Below are 6,678 nucleotides of genomic sequence, written 5' to 3' on the forward strand. Positions count from 1 at the left end.
ACATTTAAAGAGGCGCACGTGAGTGCAGGCAGAAGAGGTAAGTGTTGGGTTGAGTTAAACTGTGGTGCATCTTGAACATTGTAGTACCATATATACTTACCCATGTTTTCTTCTGTTGCAGGTTTCACAGCCAGAACCCCATACATTTAAAGAGGCGCACATGAGTGCAGGCAGAAGAGGTAATTGTTGGGTTGAGTTAATCTGTGGTGCATCTTGAACATTGTAGTACCATATATACTTACCAATGTTTTCTTCTGTTGCCGGTTTCACAGCCAGAACCCCATACATTTAAAGAGGCGCACGTGAGTGCAGGCAGAAGAGGTAATTGTTGGGTTGAGTTAAACTGTGGTGCATCTTGAACATTGTAGTACCATATATACTTACCGATGTTTTCTTCTGTTACAGGTTTCACAGCCAGAACCCCATACATTTAAAGAGGCACACGTGAGTGCAAGCAGAAGAGGTAATTGTTGGGTTGAGTTAAACTGTGGTGCATCTTGAACATTGTAGTATAACAGTTTGCATTCATGAGCTAGGCTTCAACGTAAGCCATGCTTCCTTATTTTGCAGGCTTTGTGGGACAGCAGGCTCAAACCGGTGGGTACGGAAATGTTCAAGCGCAAAGCTGTAACTTCGGGAGAGTGCAGTGCTTCACCACAAAGGAAGAAATGTTGCCTTGTATTCAAGGAAGAATGGATGAAGGAAATTGTGGCGGCTGAGACACAGAAGTTACGAAGCACGGTCCACATGCAACTCGTGGAACTATTTCAATACAGTCCAGATGTGGGCTTGATTTTCAAAGCATGTGCCAAATTCAAGATTGTTGGGGACTTTTCCACAGGGAAGAAATGGAGTGATGGCTGGAAACTGGACTACATGAAACGCCTTCTACTTAGCAAAGTACACGAGTCTGCCATGGTGATATTGAGAAACAGAAGTGCTGCTGCCAGGTTTGGTTTTGGAGTACGGGCAATGCTGACAGAAACTGCCACTGACAAAGCAAATAGAATGGAAGTAGTTGAACGCCAAAGATCTATGCCTGAGGAGATAAAGATTCTCATCAACAACGTGTTGCTGGCAGTCAAGATGAGCACTTCAATGTTATCTGTACAAGACATCCATGACCACTTAGCTTTGTATGTGAAGATACCAGACAGCTGGAGGAGCAAGAACTATGCCTTTGAGTTCCTTGAGGCCATCAATAGCGTGATACACTGTGAAGCTATGAAAGAACTTCGGCAAGCTTTGTATCACACCTTGATAATTGATGAGAGCACAGATATTTCTGTTACAAAAATGCTCATCCTGTACTTCAAGTTCCAACCTGTAACATCAACTGAGCACAAAACTCAGTTTGGGGGCATAGTGAAGATGACTAGCTGTAATGCTGAGGCTATCACTACTGCCGTGAAAGAATTCTACACTGCCAATGAACTGGACCTCAAAAAAATGACCATGTTTACATCTGATGGTGCATCTGTGATGCTGGGGAAGAATAATAGTGTTGCTACTCGCCTTAAACAATCCATTCCTCATCTAGTTGAGCAGCATTGTGTCGCCCATCGAGAAGATTTGGGAGTTGACGATGCCTGGAAGAGGGTTCCAATGATTAAAGAGATGGAGACATGATTGAGGACTGTCTACGCTGTGTTCTCCAGATCTCCTGCAAGGAAGTCCAAGCTGGATGAAATTGCATCGGTCACTGAATGTGAAGTTGTCTCTTTTCGACCACTGAATGAAGTCCGGTGGCTTTCAAGGCATTTTGCGGTTGGTGCACTAATTCGTAATTACGAAACTGTTCTTAAGTACTTTGAGCATGAGAAAGTTGAGGAGAATGATCCAATTGCTAAATATTGTCATAAAAAGCTATCGGACTCCAACTACCATATTTGCCTTGCAGTACTTAATGACATTCTGGGTAAATTTGCATCTTTGTGCAAACTATTCCAAAAAAGTTCTTTAACTACTGTTGAAGCCGTACAGTATGCAAGAGCAAAGATTGGCCAAATTAAGCAACAGTATTTGGAGGACACTGTCTTTTGGAGCAGCAATGTAAGGGAGCTGATGGTGTTGTACAAGGATAGGCAAGAGTTTGACAGTGGGCCTATTTTGTCTTTTGTTTCCCTTCTTTGTGAGCACATGCAAAAAAGGTTCCCTGAAGGTGAGCTAAAAGAATGGGCACGTTTTGAGATCCAGGCAATAGCCACACAATCGCATTTTGATTTTGGGACTGAGAATATTGAAAGACTTGTTGAAAAGTATAAAAATGTCTTGGCCCTGAGTGATTGTGAAACACCAGAAGATGTTGTTCGACAGTACAGAGACTGTAAATATGTGGTGGCAGAACATGTTAAAGGTGGGTTATTTACCACCTTTCAAGACATGGTGACTTTCACTGTACGCAATGCTGCTCAGTGTAGTGTGGTGTCTCAGCTTATTGATGGCTGCGCAATATTTCAAGCATCTAGTGCAGACTGTGAACAAGGATTCAGCCTCATGAATACTATCAAGAGCAAATTGAGGAATAGACTAGAGCAGAAGCATTTGGACATGCTGATGAGGACAAAGGCCTACCTCCTGAATGGGAAAGTTGACCTAGACTGAGTTTATCAGCACTGGAAAAATGGCAAGGATCGCCGTGAGAAGCAACCCTGTCACCCATCTAGTGACGCCACTTGACGTGTCTGAACAGCCCTCTACCTTCTTGTGTATATGTGATATTGTATAGGCTCGCAGCATTTCCCCACCCAATGAACTGTGCTCCAGTTAAGAATATTTATTAAAATCTTATGATGGTACCACATTGAAGTCTTGTGCTTTTCTAAACTTGAAGTGTACTTGCTGCCAGTGTAACCAGTTCATGTCATGGCGTGCTTATCCAATTTTGCAAACTGCCCTTAAGACCCTTATTGTGGCGCTGTATGTGTGAAAATGCACTATCTTTTTCACTTTTTAAATTCAAATTTTGGAGTGCCCTTTGGCGCCGCAGACACACGCGGTTTGGTTCCTGGCGCACATAGCCATGGTTGCAGCGCACAGAGACCCTCCACTGCCGCACACAGAGGAAAAAAATTAGAGGAAACATTGGTTATGAGGTGTTCATAATCTACAATATAAACCCCAGTGAGGGTAACAAGGAGACAACTGTATAAAGGTAGAAGTGACATCATGTCCTCTATCAGGGCTAAAGATACGTACTGGGTCAATGCAATGGAGAGCCAGAATTAGGCTCGGAAGTTACGTCCATAACACGCAAGACTTTCGAAAATTAGAGGAAGCCCCAAAGCGAGGGTTACAATCCATAAAACTGGAGTATGCAAAAGGAGAAGAATCACATGCTTAAATATGGGGTTTAAGGAGAGTAATAAGTAGGAAAAGTGGAATAATGCAACAGGTTTAAAAGGGTAGGACCAATTTATGTGGCAGGGTTGACTTAATTATGTGGTAAGAAAAAGCACATTAGGTGTGAAATGAGGCACATTTTGAAACATTAATATTTTACTATTTTGTCGTTTTTACAAACGTAAACCCTGTGTGGTCAGAATCTATCATTTTTTGCCATTGATTAGAAAGGCATTATCATCCTTATGCAGGCTGGCCAAGCACCTATTATCTTTCTGGTAGCAGCTTAGAAACCTGTAATCTTTGTCAAAGTTGACTAATATCACATAACCTGTTTTAGGAGCTGTACCTGGTCCTGTACTGTATTGAACATGCGTATGAGACTAGAAAGCCTGGGTAGTATATGCATTTGCTATGCAATAGGTCTCACATTTATGCGAGATTAAGCGATTGGCATTGTAAATGACTGCGTTTTATTTATTTATGTTTTTTTGTTTTGAATCCTCATTTACGTTCATGGTTTCCAACTGCCAAACAACCAAACAAGGGAGAAAGGTATAAAAGAGTACAGTCGTGCTGCCTCAGTCTGGGCTGGCAGGGATGGCAGATAAAGAGTGGCAACCAATTCCCAACAACAACGACTGGCTCACACCGATCAAGGCACCTTGTTACCCAGATGGCAGATGACAACCATTGAGCCAGTTGCCACCATTGCTATTGCATGCCAAAGTACCAGCAGAAAAGGAGAGACTGGCATAGCAGGGAGAATGAACGATGGCTGCGTAATCATCGGACCTGGGGGGAAAACAAAAAACCCAGATTCAATGAGACCAATCATGCAATCAAGTGAGATCTAATTTCGAGATTTGGAGGATTGAAGTGCACCAATCATGAAAGGAAGGGATGGAAGCATCCTTCCAATGCTTACAGATTTCTCTGCGAGCCGCCAGGATGGAATAGAACAGAAGGTTCTTGGCTGGACTAGGAGTCTGGTCCCCAACTCCACAGATGACAATGCGAAGATCAATCACTACTGTGAAACCCAAAGGAGATGAAAGTTTGCTGCTGATTGAGTCCCAAAAAGGTGCTAGATGAGGACAATCGATGAACATATGCGTGTCCAGGGCCTCTTTTAAGCCACACCGTGCACAAGCTACTGGGCCCCCCAGAGAAAACTTGGACAACCTCTGCGGGGAGTAGTATGCCCTATGTAGGGTGAAAAGACGGTTTCTACGAAGCCAGGCTGGTTTGACTTAGTCCCACAATACATTGCAGGACATTAACCACAGATCTTTCACATTCAGGCCTGGCACCAGATCTCCCCACAATAGCTCGGGAAGGTGAAATTCACCATCAATTTCATTTCTTCTAGTATTAGATTGTACCATAGAGAGATCTCTTTTTTTGCTGGCGGTTTATCTAACAAAAGAGATTCATGTTCACTGCCTCCCCCTAATGGCAAGTTGTTCCAGCGTGCAGTTTGGGTGGTTACTGCTTGAGCCCAGCTCGATATTTGCAAGTATTTAAATCTGGAGAGATTGGGCCCCACTTTGCTTACTAGATATTCCCAAGGAAGCAGGGTCCCTTCCAAAAACAGATCTCCCCAAACTGTTATTCCAGCCTCTCTCAGCAGGAGTGCTAGTGTGTCGCCCACCCAGCCTGGAGCCAAGGGAAGTTCCCATATTGGAGATCTGCTAGAATAGTACCCCAATTTTATTGAAGACCTCACCTTAGCCCAAGTTCTTGCCAGGCCCTGCAGCACCAGTTTTACCTTTTTAAAGAATTTGGGGTCACCAAATTTAAACAAGTAACCAGACTGCCCAACTCCTTCACACTTCAATAAAGCCACAAACATACTCCCAATACCCTCATCTGTTGGCATTTTTAGCAGCATACATGCATGCGATAGTTGAAACGCCCACGCATAAATCTGCAAGTCTTGGCCCGCCAGCCTCCCCTTCTCCCTGCGGTGCCTTATTTTCTTCCAGGCCATCCTTGGATTTTTATTATTTCAAATAAATGAAGTAATTTCACCCTGTAACTTAGCCAACAAAGAGGGGTAAAAAAAAGTGGAATTATGTTAAATAAAAAAGAAACCTTCAGTAGAACAGACATTTTCACCAGATTTACTCTGCCTAATTAAGACATGGGGAGGTGCTGCCAAGCTCTCATTAGCTTCCGACATTCTTTTGCAACTACAGCAAAGTTCGAGGGGGCGATCAGACTGATATCTTTGACAATGTTTAGCCCTAAATGACGCACACTTGTGCTTAGCTGCTCATTAAATCCGCTCGCACCATCATTCCACACCATTATCTCAATCTTCGAGGCGTTTACCTCATATCCTGAGACTTCCCCGAATTCCAAGGCTAACTTAATGGCTGCAGGAAACGCGGTGCTAATCTCTGATGTTATTATCATGACATCGTCCGCGTAGAGGGCCACCCTCTTTTCCCAATGTCTATAGATAAAAGGCTTAATGGTATCATCCTCTCTTAATTTCTCAGCAAAAGGCTCAATATAAAGATCGAATAACAGAGGGGATAGAGGGCAGCCCTGCCGTGTTCCTCTTGTAACTACAAAGGGTTCAGACAGGCCCCCATTTACCAATACACAAGCAGTTGGACTATGGTACAACAGTTTTACTGCTCTGCGAAAACCCTCACCCACATTGAATTTAGCCATGACCCCCGACAGGTATATCCAATTGACCCTGTTGAAGGCCTTGGTGGCATCCAACGTGAGGATAGCCAATGGGATGGAGTCCTTAGTCGCGATGTCTATAGCACCTATTAGATCATAGGTTAATTCGTAAAGTTGACGACCCCTGACAAAACCCTTCTGGTTAGGATGTAAAATATCGGGGGCAACCTGGCCCAACCTATTTGCTAAAAGAGATGCAAAGATTTTATAATCTGCGTTCAAGATTGATATGGGACGATATGAGCCACAGTTAGTAGCAGGTTTACCAGGTTTTAAAATAAGCGTAATAGATGCGCTATTCCAAGATGTTGGTGGAAGCGCCCCCTCCTGCAGTATTTGATGAAACAAGACAGCAAGGAAGGGAGATATTTCTACCACCAGATTTTTATAGATCTCAGCTGGCAAGCCATCAGGGCCTGCAGCCTTGCTCCCCTTGCTGCCCTGTACAGCCAACACAACCTTTTCCTCTGTAATCACTTTATCCAAGAAGGCACTTTGTTCAAAGGATAGTGATGGTAAAGAGATACCATCCAGTCATTTCTCTATACTATCCGAGGTGATGTTCCTGTCCTCCTGATATATGCTTTGAAAGAAATCTTTAAAGGCTGTTCTAATATATATCTGAGAAAAAGG

The 6,678-nt window shown here is 43.4% G+C and overlaps 1 pseudogene; it reads left to right on the plus strand.

Moving 5' to 3' along the window:
• Positions 1-876: 876 nt before the first annotated feature.
• Positions 877-2,679, plus strand: LOC147731710 (zinc finger protein 862-like; annotated as a pseudogene).
• The last annotated feature ends 3,999 nt before the right edge of the window (positions 2,680-6,678 follow it).

Source organism: Lissotriton vulgaris, chromosome 2_1, assembly GCF_964263255.1.
Source record: "Lissotriton vulgaris chromosome 2_1, aLisVul1.2, whole genome shotgun sequence".
In the NCBI taxonomy this organism is placed as follows: domain Eukaryota; kingdom Metazoa; phylum Chordata; class Amphibia; order Caudata; family Salamandridae; genus Lissotriton; species Lissotriton vulgaris.